Below are 17,427 nucleotides of genomic sequence, written 5' to 3'. Positions count from 1 at the left end.
CTCACAACTAAATTTAAGGAAATACATATGGAAGAAAATGAAACGTTCATGGACTTCTATACTAGATTAAATGACATTGTGAACTCTATGTGAGGTCTTAGCGATAAAATCCTAGAAAGTAAAGTGTGTGCAAAGATACTACGCTCACTACCTGAATGGTTCAACTCAAAGGTGACCGCGATCCAGGAACTTCGTGATACGGACAATATGAGAGTAGAAGAATTAGTTGGTTCTTTACAGACTTATGAGTTATCTTTTAAAGCTCCTAAAGGAAAATCAATTGCCCTTAAATCTTCTAAAAATGTTTCTCAAGAAAATAATAATTCTGATTTAGAAAATTCCGAAGATGATATGGCCCTTTTAGCTAAAAAGTTTTACAAAAATTTCAAAAGTAAAAAGAGGGTTGATTTTCAAAAATCTAATGATAAGAAAAGATCTAAATCTAAAACTTGGAAATCTTTAAAAGATAGTCAATGTTACAACTGCCAAGAATATGGGCATTTAGCAAACAAGTGTCCTAAAAAGGATAAACCTAAAAAGAAAGGAATGTTGGCTACTTGGGATGAATCCTCTGATTCTGAAGCCTCTTCTGAATCAGAAGATTTTGAAACTGAGTCGGGCAGTGAAGTTAAAGCCCTTATGACTCTAGCCAAGTTCACTTTATCAGATTATGATGATACAACTAGTGAAGAAAATCCGAATAGTGATTATGAAAATGAAGAAGATCTTCAAGACGCTTACAATGCCCTATACAAGCAAAGTTGTAAAATTGCTGTTAAACTAAAACTTCAAAAATAAAAGTTTTTAAAACTTAAAGAAAATTTTGATTCTCTTATTTTAGAAAAATCCCACATTTCAGATTGTTTTGAAAAATTGTAATGCGATTTAGATTTCAAAACCTCCCTTATTGAAAATCTGAAATCTGAAATTGAAAAACTTAAACTTGAAGTCTCTTCACTTTTGAGTTTAAAGGATATATGGAGGTATGCCCAAGGTGATCCAAAGTTAGAAAAACTTCTGTCTGGATCAAGAAAATGTGTGACTGATCCGGTTTGGGCTATGATAGAAATATTCCTCCTAAACAGAAGAATACTCCTCCTAAGTTTGTGAAAGGAGAGTCTTCAAACTCAAAAGGGAATGGTTCAAATCAAAATGTTTCTAAAAATGCTAAAATATTTCAATCTTTCAAACCTAAAAGTAATCATATCAACTATAAAATTCAGAATTGAAACCCTTTAGCTAAAAAAATAGTTGATTTGCTTAAGGAGCTCTTAAAATCTAATTCAGTAGGTTATTCTTACAACAACTACAAACATAAGAAGACCAACTATACTCCTAAACCGAAAATAGTTATGAAATGGGTTCCTAAGGTTACTAACTTGGTTACCCACACTGCTTTCAAAGCTTCAAGCCATTCAAAGTGGTACTTAGACAGTGGATGCTCAAGGCATATGGCTGGTGATAAAGTTTATTCACCGATCTTAAAAACATGGCTGATGGTTTAGTCACATTTGGTGATGTTAGCAACTGTAGGATTATTGGCCAAGGAATGGTTCAACTTTCTAACCTCCCTTTATTTGAGATGTTTTATATGTAGAAAGTTTAAAACATAACTTGTTAAGCATTTCTCAAATATGTGATAAAAACCACATCGTAAAATTTACTAATCAAGGTTGTGAAATTTTAAATAAAAAGGGTTCTGTAATATTAACTGGTCGCAAAACTTCTGAAAACTGTTATATTGTAAGTGATTCTAGCTCATTTAATCAAACGTGTTACATGGTCCATACCGATGACACTGAGTTATAACATAAACGCCTTGGACATGTACACTACCACAATTTGTATAGATTGATCAAAAGAGAACTAATAAGAGGTCTACCTAAATTATAAAATGTAGACAAAATTTGTGGCAAATGCCAGATTGGCAAGCAAATTAGGAGTACACACAAAAAGGTAAACTCCAATGCCACATCCAAACCGCTCGAACTTCTCCACATGGATCTTATAGGACCAACCAAGACGGAGAGTCGAGGTGGCAAAAAATACATACTGGTAATCATGGATGATTTTACCAGATTCACTTGGGTAGCTTTCTTAAGGGATAAGTCAGAAACCCTCGATGAAGTAAAAAGAGTTCTCAAACGAATCCAAACTAAAATAAGTTCTCAAGTCTGGAAGATCTGTAGTGATCATGGATCAGAATTTGAGAATAGCAGTTTTGAGAAATTCTGTTGCGATCAGGGAATATCACATGAATTCTCTATGCCCAAAACACTACAACAAAATGGTGTTGTTGAAAGGAAAAATAGAGTGCTTCAAGAAATGGCTAATGTAATGTTGAATAATATGAAGCTCTCGAAAAATCTTTGGGCTGAAGCTATAAATACTACCTGCTATATAATCAACCGGGTTTATACAAGTAAGTCATATAATAAAACTACTTATGAAATGTGGTTTGAAAAGAAACCTACTATCAAATACTTTTGAGTTTTTGGTAGCAAGTGCTATATTTTAGGTGACCGTGAAAATCTGGTAAAGTTTTACACTAAAAGTGATGAAGAGATCTTTTTAGGATATTCTTTGAACAGTCGAGTGTATCGAGTACTGAATAAGAGGACTGGTGTTATTCAAGAATCCATCAATGTGGTCATTGATGATTAGTTGAATACACCCGCCTCAAGTTCAGATAATGATGAAGTACTTCTAACTGACAAACCAGATACTTCATCAAATCATAATAACTCTGAACTGAGGACTGTTAAAGATCATCCAACCACTCAAATTCTTGGAAACCCTCTCACTGGTGTGCGCACTCGTAGACAACTAAAAGATATATGTAATTACGTGTACTTTACATCTCAGGCAGAATCGGTTAACGTAAAAGAAGCTCTTACTGATGAAAACTGGATTGTTGTGATGTAAGAAGAGCTCAATAAATTTTGAGAAATGATGTTTGGTATGTTGTTCCTAGACTTAAAGATAAGCATATTATCCAAACTAAGTGGATTTTCAAAAATGAGTCTGATGAACTTGGTAATATAATTTGAAACAAGGTTAGACTGGTTGTACAAGGGTACACTCAAATTGAAGGCATTGATTATGATGAAACCTTTACCCTAGTAGCTCGTCTTGAATCAATCAGACTATTTATATCCATTGCTTGCTTTAGAAAATTCAAAATTTATCAAATGGATGTAAAGAGTGCCCTCTTAAATGGCTATCTGCATGAAGAAGTTTATGTTGAACAACCAACTGGTTTTGAAGACCTTAAGAATGTTGATCATGTCTATCGCCTAAAAAAGGCTCTCTACAGTTTGAAACAAGCTCCTATGGTATGGTACGCAAAATTGACTAAGTTTCTACTAAGTCATAATTTTCTAATGGGAAGTGTTGATAAAACTCTGTTTATTAAGAAACATAATGATCATATCTTAATAGGGCAGATCTATGTTGATGATATTATTTATGGATCTACCTGTACTAACATGACTGTTGAGTTTGCAGATTTAATGAAATCTAAGTTCGAAATGAGCATGGTTGGGGAATTGAATTATTTCCTAGGGTTGCAAGTAAACAACAACCTGATGGTATTTTTATTTCTCAAACCAAATATACCTTGAACTTAATTAAAACATTCAGATTTGAGAATGGAAAAAATTTTGATACTCCTATGAGTACAACATTAAGACTCTCAAAAGACTCTACAGGTAAAAGTGTGGATCCTAAATTATATCGTAGTATGATTGGCAGTTTACTTTATTTAACTACAAGTAGACCTAATATTGCATTTAGTGTTGGTATTTACGCTAGATACCAATCTGATCCTAAAGAGTCTAATCGAACTGCTGTTAAGTGGATTATGTGATATGTCGCAGTTCAGCTAATTTGGGTCTCTGGTATCCATATGATACTAGTGTTCAGTTGGTTGGGTACACAGATGCTGATTGGGCTGGTAATATTGATGATAGGAAATCAACCAGTGGTGGTTGTTTCTATATTGGAAATTGTTTAGTTTCTTGGTTTAGTAAGAAGCAAAGTTCCATATCGCTCTCAACTGCTGAGGCTGAATACGTCATAGCTGGAATGCATGTACTCAGCTTATATGGATGAATAGAATGTTAAGCGATTACGGGATTGCACAAGATTCAATGGTTTTATATTGAGATAAGTGTTGGGCCCGACACCAAAGAGTTTATTTCATCTCTTACTGTCGCTTGAACACTTCTACGTGATTCCCTCCCCTCAACTAGCTGAGGATACGCAGAATTGGGAGTCTCGTCTATGGTGGCAAGAAATGGGGAAGCCAGAAAGGTTGGGCATTAATCAGTCGTTGGGAAGGAATAAAAAGCATTAAAGGTTTAGTCATCATTTCTGGTCGATCTCCCTCTTGAACCCGTCGGGTCGTGAGACAAAAAGCCATGTGAATGTACGCACCAGCCTTTTAATCCGTCCATCCCCCTTACCCGAGAGGGGTTGATCCTTCCACCACCCCTACTAGCCCGGGAGAGCGAACCAAGAAAGCGAATAGGGATTTGATCGCCTACTGAAATGTCGGGCCGACGAAGGAAAGAAGGAGCGGGAATGGGAATGAGATAGCTATCCGATAGAAGTATATGCTGGACGTCGAGTGGCATGTTACCCCTCCTTCCGATTGAGTGAGAGGGGTTACGGACCATCCTTTCCATTGATCGGATCAAGAGAGCTATCCGATCCTAGCCAGCAGTACTCCTCTATCTCCCATTCAGTCTACTCCGATCGAGTTGAATAGGACATGATTCTTAGCCAGCCTTCCACCGCCCTGATAGGGTGCCGGGTAGACCAATCCAATGAATAGTCCAGCAGAAAGGTGGGAAGGAGGATTCAACGGATCGATCACCCGCTAATGAAGCAATTGAGGGGATGAGGTGACATCAAGATCGATTGCCAGATTAGCCTTTATTCCGTCTCCTAAATTCCCCGTTTATAGGATTGATGCCCCCTCCACATTATGAGTCGAGTAAAGATTTGAACCTAGTAAAGAAGGAGCAGTATTCGGAATCGGATATCATTCCCCTCCTCGAAACCTATATGACCTACCCGCTTATGATGCGATTTCCTACTCCGAAAGCTGTCGACCCACCACCCTAAAAGAGATCCATTCCATCCATCTGATGACCTCCTTTTCTTTTCCAGAGATGTCGGATTGAATGAAGAAGTCTCGAGTTGGCCGTCGACCCCTCCTGCTGCTCTAGCCGAGTACAAAAGGAATGGAGAGGAAGCCACCTCGGGACCAACTTAACCTCCCTCGACAAAGGGAACTATAGATGCTAACCCACCGCTGATGGAAGTGTCCTGTACCAAACTGGGGCCCATCTAAGTGATGTGCATGGTACAAAGTTCATGGTGCAAAACTCTTTTTGTTTTATTCATCCTATTGGCTCTACTCATCCGAAATAGATATCTTCCAAATTGGGGAATATCAATGAAGCCCCTTTATTAGCCCATCCATAATACGAATGAGAGTCCAGTTACTCTATTTTCATCTAGAATAGAACATAAAAAGACTCCATCGAATATCTGGAGTCATAGAAGTGAAGATTAGTTTCTTATCATTCAATGAGCATCTTGTATTTCATAGAAATTGGGTGGGGGCAATATAATCCTTACGTAGAGGCCAGCCTATCCAACTTTCAGGCATCAAGATACGTTTCAGTTGTGGATGATTCTCATCAAGATAGTGTAACAACATCAGATTAACTATTATTACAGGAAATTCAACTGGGCATCCAACTAAGCCCAGGATACCTACTGGAGTCGCTTTCAGTGGTGTTGATCGCCATTCCAACACTATGTGTCGGCCTGATTCGGAAGAAATGAAGGCCTCGCCTCGACAGTACTAAACTAACAACTCCTTACTGGATAAAATTGGGCATACCAAAAAACTCTGGCCCATTGATTGATATCTCCAATCTATATGGACCACCATTGGCACGTTTCAAAAAGGAATGAATGGAGGGGGCACAGGAACTGGAAATGTTGAAGGATATGGAATGTTTATACAACCTCTTAGAGGGGATTATAACCAGATAGATCAGACTCACCATAGACTCAAAGGGTGGTCCAACATTCACGAACCAAGCACATTGACATTAGATATCACTATATTCATGAATTAGTGAAAGAAAAGACAATCTCTTTGGATTACATTCTAACCGAGACTCAACTTGCTGACATTTCCACTAAACCGCTTGACAAAAGCAGGTTTAATAAATTGAAATTTGATCTTGGTATGTGCAATTTAAATTGATTAATCATGCATTTTTGTATTATACTATATATATTTGTTAATTTATTTGATTAAATTTCAAAATTATAAGAAAAATGCATGTTTTTGTGTTTACACGACCAGTCGAGGACGTACTCGACTAGTCGTGGCACGACCGGTCGAGGATGTCCCACGACCAGTCGTGTAGCGCGCTAGATCACTTTAATTTGGGGAAAAACTCTTTCTTCCTCATTTCCTCTTTGCTCTCCAATGGGCCTTAGCATGACTAGTCGTACCCAACTTCATGATTCATCAAGATTAGTGCATTATTTCAGTTTTTCTTATAGATTCAAGCTCTAATCTCTTCATTTTCTTCCTTGGAGTGCTTGATTTCAAGTTTTCTTGAAGTTTTTGGGGTTTTCTTCTCCATAATCTGTTTTTGAAGAAACCCACTTTATATATTTTACAACCTCTTGATTCCTTTATTTTTGAGTTGTAAATGGATGTTAGAGGTAAAAAGAAAACTTCCCATGGTGCTTCTTCATCTAAATAGACACCTTTAACAAGGCGCCATCTTTGGTCACCCGTAGATGATCCCTCATATGTGCAGGATTTAAGATTGCGCAATGTTATTGTTGAGCAACCTGTGCATATTGAACACATTGCTCCTTTTGATCTCCTTCCACTTCTCCAATCTGTAGGTTGGGATAACATCCTACATTGGGGTGAGCCGGCATACTAATCTATTGCACAGGCTATGTTTGCTTGCATTTCTGATTTTTCAACTGAGAATTTAATGTTTAAAATAGTAACTAGAGAAGGTCCATTTGAAATAGATCATCATCTAATTTCGACTCTAATGGACATACCTGTTAATGACGAGGGTATTCCTATTCACACTCTAGTTGACAAACCATCAGAATCAGAAAAACGCATGCTTAATAGAGCGTTATGCAACATAGATGTGCAATAGACTCATAAGGGGAATGCGCTTGCCTCAAAGTACTTGTTACCCAGATACAGGGTTCTTCACAGAATCTTTATTTCAAATCTGTATCTGCATTCAGGTAACAAAACTGAACTCACCTCTTTCATGGTTCAAATTTTGCATTCCGTCATCTCTGGTACTAAAGTTTATCTTCCTTCTCTAATATGTCACTCTATCATTCAATTTCGTCTCTATCCTGGACACAGTGATATTCCATTTGCATACGTTATGACTGTGTTAGTTACTCACATGCTAGTTGTTATGCCTGTTGGAGAGGCTCCTATTCATCACCTTATTTTTAACAATTCAAATATAAACAAGATGAAATTAGAACTGGCTCCTGGCCAAGTGGATGTGGGTGGTGGTGGAGTAGAAGCACTGAATGAAGAAGAAGCTGACGATCTTCCTCTAGATGATATAAATATGGATGATATCTTCAATGAGATTGAATCAGATTCTAAGGCTGATCCTGACTATCAGCCTTCTGATTTTAATGAGAGGTTGCATTCTCTTGAGGAACAAGTGGTGCAATACGTGTAACCCAAGATTCTCAATTTGCTTATATGCGCAAATATATGAGGCGCTGGAACAAGGGTTTACACCAAATTGATCCATCTATTCCTGCTCCATCTTCTGAATCTGATTAAGTGTTTTTCTTATGTGGCCTGTAATAACTCTTATGATACTTCTTTTCTTTCAGTTTGTGAGACTAACTTTGGTTGAACTATGGTTATGTTGGTTTATGTATTAGGTTTATGATGATTAATATTGAATGAACTCTACTTGCTTTTATCTTTCATTTCTTGACTAGGTTGCTCCCTTATTCCTTTGTCTTATTGTGACAAAAGGGGGAGAATGGTTTGTTCTTATTTCTTATGGATATGGATATGGATTGTGATATTCAGGTATTCAGGGGGAGTATAAGAATTTTTTTTAATAGTGTGTTCTGGTTATTATAACTAGTGCATGATTCTTTATTGAGCATGTAATGCTTCTCTTTACATGGTGCATGATTCTTTATTGAACATATAATGCTACTTTTATTTTTAATGAAGTGTGTTTTATCACAAATTTGACAGGGGGGGGGGGGGGGGGGGTTTGTAAGTGCTATGGTTATTTGCTCCTTTTGATTGTCAAATTTTGTAGTGCCAAAACCACAGTCTGTCTTGTGTAGCACATTGATATATATGTTCAAGGCAATGCATCACACGTACAAGGACAATGCTTCAAGTTAAGAACAAAGATCTACTTCATGAAATGCAAGATTAAGTACATTGATTCACCTTTAAGCATCAAAGTTCAATGATTTTAAAGTGACATCAAGATTCAAAGTGAAGCACGATTCAAGTATTACAAAGTCAAGCTTCAAAAGATCTCAAGTACAAGCATCATGAACTTCTACGATCATCCATCATTTGAAGAAAAGAAGGTTCAATGTTCATACTTCATGGTAAAGGTATAAAAGACCTTAGATTGACCTTAGGGTAGGTCATTTTGGATACATAAGTCAATTGCTTATTTTATAAGTGTTTTGGTCTATTCTACGACTAGTCCTGGACTCTGTTTGACTAGTCCTAGCACTGGCTCGACCAGTCCAAGAAATTCCACGACCAGTCTTAAGTTGTTGCAAATTTTCAGAATTTTTTGGTTAAGCTATGATCAGTCCTGGAGTCTGCTCGACCGGTCGTGTGAACAGTGCACGACTCGTTCACGACCAGTCCTACAACTTCGACTCAAACTCCAGCAACTATTCCTAGCTCCTCATGACCAGTCATGGACAGGTCACGACCAGTTGTGAAGTGCCTACGACCAGTCGTGGAACGGTTTTATCCTATCACGCTCAAAATTTTAAAAATTAGTTCGTCCTACGACCAGTCGTGGTATCCACAGTACCAGTCGTAGACTTGATTTCTGCAACTATAATAGAGCACGATTATCAGAGTTTGATATCCAATTCAAGTAAAATCAAGGAATCACTCTAAGAGATAAGTTAGTAATCATTTTAAGCTAAATTGTGCTCATTTGATATTCTCTTTTTATTAGCTTTTTATATTTGATTTTGTTTCTGCATTCTAATCTGATTTGAAAGAGGAATTGTGATATTCCACTTCTTGGAATCAAAATCAAATAGAGCTAGCCCAACTTGATTTAATTTAAAATCAATTAGAACCTAGAACTATTTCAAAGTGAGTATTGGACATTGAACTTTTATATTCGAACTTATACTCCGACTTGGTTCTTCCGGGCTGTAACAAAAGGAGAAATCCAGGTATTTTACATTTGTGTAAATCTTCTGTTTTTGGTTTCTTTTGAGATTGAGCGAGAAAAATCTCATTGTGTTGGTTATCTGAGGAGAGCCATAAAACTCAGAATGGGGTTTTTTGAATTGTGTAAGCCTATTAGAAAGACACAATTGTGAGGGTTTTAGGTGAACCTGAGAAAAATCTATTTCATAGTGAACGCTAATATCCACTGTGTGAGGATATTAGGAGTGGAGTAGCAAGCTGTGTGGTTATTGTTTAACAGTTGGTATACACATAGGAGAACCACTATAACTCTTTGTGTTTTGTGGATGTGTGGTTTATTTTCTATACCTTTAATCATTCAATATTGTGGAATGTATTTGTGGATGTGAATGTTGTAATCTTTTACATTTCAAGCATTGTGGGGAATGTTGTAATAGATTAGATTTCATTTTCTTGTTATTTATTTAATTATTTATTCCTCTGTACCAAGTTTGAGTTTTTGATACAAAGATCTTTCTAGGAATTAGGTTGTCCTACCATAAACCTTGGTTTTTGGTGTAAGGTTGTCCTTAGAACAACATTTGTATCAATCTCTCAATACTCATACATTTGAGGTTGCTTTACATTTCAGTATTGTGAATTGATTATAGTACTATCTTTCCTTTTATTGTTTAAATTCCGCTGTTATCATTTTAATTTGGCAGTCCTATTCACCCCCCCCCCTCTAGGACATATAGCTTGGCCTTTTTAGGATAGAAAATCGCAATCGATGTGCCTCGGTCATAAGATCTCTGTGCAACTCTGGAATATCTGAGACACATAATCGGCCTATAAAGCGAAGTCTACCATCAGAACCAATTTGACAATCTAATTGACTCTCAGATGCCGCCTCTGCTTTGTAACCCTATAATGAATCGTCTGTCTGTTGAGCCTCGATCACCCTTGCGATAAAAGAGGGTTGAATCGACAAGCTCGATAGTTAAATGATAGTAGACTGCAGACTAATCTCGAAGTCATATGCTACTACACCCTCAAGCATCTTCCACTCCTGAATCATCATATACGCCACCATGCCCCGTGGCTGACGGTTGAGGGCATCCACCACATGTTTGCCTTACCTGGGTGGTATTGGAGATCAAAATTATAGTCCTTCAGGAGTTCCATCTAACGTCTCTGCCTCATATTCGTCTTGGATTGAGAGAATAAATACTTTAAGCTCTTGTGGTCGAAGAAGAGCTCGAACCTAACCCCATAGAGATAGTGCCTCCACACCTTCAGTGTGAAGACAACTGCAGCCAACTTTAAATCATGCGTGGGGTAGTTCAGCTCATGGACCTTGAGCTGGCGAGACGCGAAGGCCATCGGTTTCCCGTGCTGCATCAGGACAGCACCCAAACCAATATGCGAGGCATCGGTAAAAATCAGAACCCATCACTCTGAGAGGGAAGAGTGAGGACAGGTGTGGATGTCAGACGATCCTTTAGCTTTGCGAATGCCTGCTCACATACGTCATTCCAAACAAACTTTACACCCTTCCTAGTCAACTTGGTCAACGGGGCTGCTATATGGGAGAAGCCCTTAATGAAACGCCGGTAGTAGCCCGCCAAAATAAGGAAACTGTGGATCTCAGACACGTTTGTGGGCTGGCCTCACTGACGCACTACATCAACCTTCGAGGGGTCCATTGTGACACCCTCCCTCATCACCACATGACCGAGGAACTTCACTTCCTCCTGCCAAAACTCACACTTCTCCAGCTTCGAATATAGCTGGTGGGTATGGAGGGTCTGCAATGCAATCTCCATATGCTGCTCATGGTCCTCGCAGGTCCTTGAATATATCAGAATATCATCAATGAAGACCACAACAAATTGATCAAGATAAGGATGGAAGACCTCATTCATTAACTACATGAAGATCGTGGGCGCATTGGTCAGTCCGAAGGACATGACCTGAAACTCAAAGTGACCATAGCGTGTCCTAAAAGCTGTCTTCAGAATGTCCTCCTTTCGGACCCGAATCTGATGATAACCGGAATGTAGGTCAATCTTCGAAAAGAATTGAGCACCTTTCAGCTGATTAAATAAATCATCAATCCTCTGAAGCAGATACTTATTTTTTTATCGTGACTCGGTTGAGCTCGCGGTAATCCACACAGAGCCTCAACGAGCCATCCTTCTTCCTGACAAATAGTATCAGTGCTCCCCACAACGAACTGCTCGGATGAATGAAACCCAACTCACGCAACTCATCCAACTACCGCTGCAGCTCTTGCAACTCCATCGGTGCCATATGATACGGGGCCTTCGAGATAGGCGTGGTATTAGGCACAAGATCAATCTGGAACTCAATATGCTAGTGCAGCGGCAACCTAGAATCTCTTGAAATACATTGGGAAAATTGTAAACCACAAGCAATTGATCGACACTCACTGCTATGGGCTTCTCTAGGCACATGACATCAAACAAGACAACCGCTCTCCTCTGGGTTCGACAATGAACTGGAACTGCAACAAGCATGGTATACAGAATGTGACTATCATTATAGAGCAGTCTAAGATGGCGTGGTACTCGGCAAGCCAATCTATGCCTAGGATAATGTTGAAATCTGACATCAGCAACACAAACAAGTCAGTAGTTAAGAAAATCTCTCCCACCAACACGGGGCAAGATGAACAGAAGCAGCCTAACACAGTAGTCTTCCCTAAGGGCGTCGATACGGTTAACCCTTCACTAGCAAACTCTACCGGCAATCCAGACGATCGACAAAAATCCTCAGATATAAAGGAGTGCGATACACCAGAATCAAACAAAACTCGAGTGATGCATGCAGAGACTGGAAGTATACCCTCAACGACTCCTCCAGATGATTGCGGGTCCTGCTGAGCCACATAGAACCTAGCTTGAGTTGACTGGGGAGGTGTATGTCCCCTCTGAGGGTACTTTTGCTACTACTACTATTGCCGCTATGGCGGCCTGTACTGCTATCTCGGCTGTGGATGGGGCCTCAACGGTGGAGGTAGCTACGGTCATTGTTGCTACTGTGAAGGCTTTTAAGGTGTTCTCGGCTGTAGTTATTGAGGGTGGGGGCGCTCATGCCTGTGGTGCCATGTCCCACCACATCCAAAACAAGTCCCTGTAAATAGCCTGTTGGGTGACGCTGGAGGTACTATTGGTGCTCTAGCGGATGGGTGGCTCCTTTTCCTCTATGGCCGTTGATGCTGCTGGGAGCTACCAGAGGTGGCCTACCTCTTCTAGTCTCTTCTCTAATCTCGATCGCTTTGCATCCCAACCCACTCAGTCTCATAAGTCTGGGCCCTCCATACTATCACCTCAAAATTCGGGAGCTCACGCCCAACAACACGACGTCAGAGACCATAACACAATCTGTTCTGGAAATGGCGAGCCTTCCGCTCCTCATCATCAACCAAATACGGCGCGAACCTCAATAGTGCCACGAAACGAGCCGCGTACTATGCCACATACATATCTCCCTGCACTAGGGTCTTGAACTCTAATGCTCGCTGCTGTCAAATGTGTCAGCAAAATACTGTCGGTCAAATGGTCTATAAAATCCTCTCATGTCCAAACGAAATTAGGCCCCCCAGTACAGGTAACGGAGGTCCATCAGTGCTCGGCTTCACCCTGGAGAAGAAACACTACTAATCGGACCTGCTGTTGGGTAGTACATCCCATCATATAAAAAATCTTCTCCACCTCAGAGCACCATCTCTTGGCTGCTGTTGGGTCTGGCTTGCCCTGGAAGCGCGGGGGATCGAATTGTCGGAAGTCTTGAAGAAGGGCGCTTGCATGCTCCTGCTTTTCCTAGGCTGACGTAACAATGGTTGCCTACCCTACCCCTAGAGGGTGGCTGTCACAGCCTGCAACATCTGCTATGACTGGGCAGCACTCACGGGTACAGTTGGATCTACACCGGTCTCAGGTAGAGGAGAGAAATCCTCAGGCGGGGGATCAGGGACCTTCGGTGGTGGAGTGGGAGTCGTAAGTGGTAGAGAAAGAGTCATAGGTGGTGGAGCGGGAGTCGCTCAGGTCGGTCTCTTGGGCGGCATGTCTTATAGGAAAGAATAAAGGCACCTATCAACCTTTAGAACCCTCGAAGGCTTAGAGTTAGGGAACTAAACTAGAAAGTTACGCACTCAGGAACTAATTGTCCTAAGATTATAGTAAACATGTGATGTTGTTCTCGGTTATTCCCAAGTTATGCTCTAATACCAACTTCTGTCATGGCCCAAACTCAGAAACCGGGCTCACAAAATTCTTGATTGCCAAATCCGGCGCCAACAGCCTCCATAGTATCCCATTCTCGGCTCCCATCACCCATATACCAGGTTCCAATCCTGGGATCCTACAAGGAGGATTTTGAACATGAATTTGATTTGTAATAAGCATAACTATAAGCATAACCCACAAACGATAACAAGAACACCATCACAAAAATCCACTATGATCAAAACTTAAGTACAATGCGCATAGAGTGAAATACAATGATAATAATGATAAACTTCAGAAGCTCTACGGCACACTCCTGCTCCAGCTCAGCTACGGCCTAGCGTCACCTACACGCAACAGTCATGCATAAGCTTATAGAAAGCTTAGAGGGTGGTGAAAGTGTATGTGTATGGTAGAAATGCAAGTATGTAATATCAGAGTAATGTAGAAATGCTGGTAAGCCCATGAATGTCATCAGCCGTACCAAGGCTATGTGATGCAAGGCATGAATGCTATTGGCCATGCCAAGGCCATACAATGCGAGACATGAATGTTATCAGCCATACCAAGGCTATGCGATACAAGGCTTACAGGGCCAATGTCATATGCGAGGTGCAACTCAAGTGTACTAAATCTCATCTGAATCCTCATTACTGGGGTCTAGTACACTATACACCAGATCGCTGCCAACTGGACGCGCAACCATGCAAGTGGAAGAGACCTCATTATCCACCTACCAATATCGGCCTAACACATCGATAGCGAACCCATTTATGAGCTGGTCAAACTTAGCTTAGTTATGCCCTCTACCCTCGGGCGGATAAGGCTATACCCCCTTTCAATCGACTACGACACAGTGAGAGACATGGCCTACTGGTATAGGGCCCTCTTGTGCTCATGTATCTACTCGGTCTTCACGTTGGAGTCATCCTTTGGTACTATTAGGTTTAGGGATTTTCACCCAGGGACATTTATGGTACCCCGATACTAATAACATTATTTCTAGTTTCCAATCCTGCCATCCACGATATGCTTGTGGAGGCTATGGCCTTGATGTTGCTAAGGTATATATAAATCATATCACACAAATGCGAGATGCATGAATCATACTATCCAGTCATGTAGCAATTTTGCGTGTACCGTACGCTTATGTGGGTAACTCTTCCTATCAGGGAGTCCCATAATAATCCGTCAAATAGTATGTGCTATGATCAATCACTTCTTATATCAAGCATACATATAATGCTCATGGACATGGATCGTAAAGCTATACTAAGCATGTTATATGATAATGATGTACTCTCCTCATATCAAGGATGGGCCTAGCTGGCCTACACATATTAAGAATGGGCTGAACAATCATAAGGGCCCAACGGTTTGGGTTAGCCCACTAAGGGGAGGTGAGAATGAGCCTAACAATGGGCCCTAGGGAGAGTTATAATGTGGACATTTAACCATCATTGCTCTCAAGGCATGACCCATCATAAACATCATTACATACATCATGGTGGAATCACAATCACATCGGTCCTCATATACATCACTTTGGGCCTCGCACAAGGGCCTCACTCATGTGCTAATATACATCACATCGGGCCTCATCATATGGGGCCTCATATACATCACATTAGGCCTCACCAAATGGGCCGCAAATACATCATATTGGGCCTCATCAATGGGCCACAAATACGTCATATGGGGCCTCATTAATGGGCCATAAAAAAACATCATATTGGGGTGGTCCCTGCACATTCCAAATGGGCTGACCAGAAGAATAGCATGGGTGTACAACACTGTTACGCCCTGTGTTTTTAGGACTCGAGTATATGACCCGTTTCCCAAAAACCTGAGTGTTAACCTCAAAAATTCAGTGTAAACTTGAACCGCTTATCATAAATCAGAGTTAACAGCAACGAAGCTAGAATTAACCATGCATTAAATAAAAACATTCTGATCATCACCAAATTTTCAAATGTAATGCCCATGCAAGACTTATACAATTCCAAATATAAATTCATTAAATAGGAACAAAAATGTATCATTTAACGATGGAGCTCTATATGGGCTGCATGAACCCCGTCTAGCTCCCTAGCTACCCGATCTGCTCTAGCACCCACTGAACAACATCGACTCGCTCTACACCTGCATCAACTGTTACGATTTGATAGCGTCAATGGCTATCACAGTGAGGAGCACCCTCCAAGATTGCACACTCATCATTCATATTCCAATATAGACTGCAAGTCATGAAAATGGATATATTAAATAGGGCACTTCATAATCATGAACATATACTCAAAATCTTAGTAAGTCAACATAATCTCATCATAAGCAGAATATAATAGCAATCGCAACATAAATGAATACATTAAAAAAATCAAATACTCAATCATACGACCTTCTATTGCACCCGAAATCACATTGTACGTGGACTCCGCAAGATGGCTAGAAAATCAATAAGCGAACTTCAGCTCCACCCAGAAATCATGGTACAAGTGAAGTTAATAAGGTGAATAGAAAACCAACCTTTAAACCTCTACTTCATCCAAGAAGCCTATTGTACCTGAACTCCGCAAGATGGCTAGAAAATCGATATGCGAACTTCAACTCCACCTGAAAATCATGGTACGACTGAACTCCACAAGATGAAGAGAAAACCAACATACAAACTCTAGACCACCCGAAAATCATATCGTACATGAACACCGTAAGATGGCTAGAAAATCGATAAGTGAACTTCAGCTCCACCCCGAAATCATGGTACGACTGAACACTGCAAGATGACTAGAAAACCAACAAACAAACATTTACTTCACCCAAAAATCATATCGTACATGAACACTGCAAGATGGCTAGGAAATCGCTAAGCGAACACCTGCTCCACTCGGAAATCATGGCACGACTAAACACTGCAAGATGAAGAGACAAACAACACATAACTCTAGACCACCTGAAAATCATGGCATGACTAAACACCTTAAGATGAAGAGACAAACAACACATAAACTCTAAACCACCTGAAAATCATATAGTACATGAACACTACAAGATGGCTAGGAAATTGCTAAGCGAACACCCGCTCCACCCGGAAAGCATGGTACGACTGAACATCGCAAGATGGCGAGGAAACCAACAAGATATGCGAATATAACCATTAAGCCACAAAAGGGCACCAACGACCCATCAAAGCCACGAAGGGCAAGTAACAATCCAAGCCACGTAGGGCAAGTATGCGGCCCAAGCCATGTAGGGCAAAGTGTGATATATGGACTGCAAGTTGGTGAGTTTGGGACAGGTTCATTCACTACATCACTCAATCGTAACCGACCAACATATAGTTAATTAAAAATGTACGACTAAAGATAGCATGTTATCACCAAATCGTTTATGCATGTTATAATTAAAGAGATATGTTCATTATCTACCACAGGAATCAGGTGTGCAAACGTTATCATATTCACATATTCACATAATAAGTTAAGTAACAAAATCAAGTAACTTAGGAGATACTGAATGAAAAGGATTAAGGCAACATCCATGATTAGATCAATGAATTTAAGTGAGAAGCTCAAAGGGTGAGTCCTCACCTTATGTTTGAACCGCCTACACCATCGCTAAGAAATGTGTGCTTCATTAGAATCAATTCCTACCATTAATTACAAAGTTATAAAATTAGACCCAAGCTTATACACTATTTAGGGTTAGGGTCTTAACCTA

This window comes from Magnolia sinica, chromosome 3 (genome assembly GCF_029962835.1).
Source record: "Magnolia sinica isolate HGM2019 chromosome 3, MsV1, whole genome shotgun sequence".
Taxonomy (NCBI): Eukaryota; Viridiplantae; Streptophyta; class Magnoliopsida; order Magnoliales; family Magnoliaceae; genus Magnolia; species Magnolia sinica.
Note: the sequence above shows the minus strand (reverse complement) of the source record.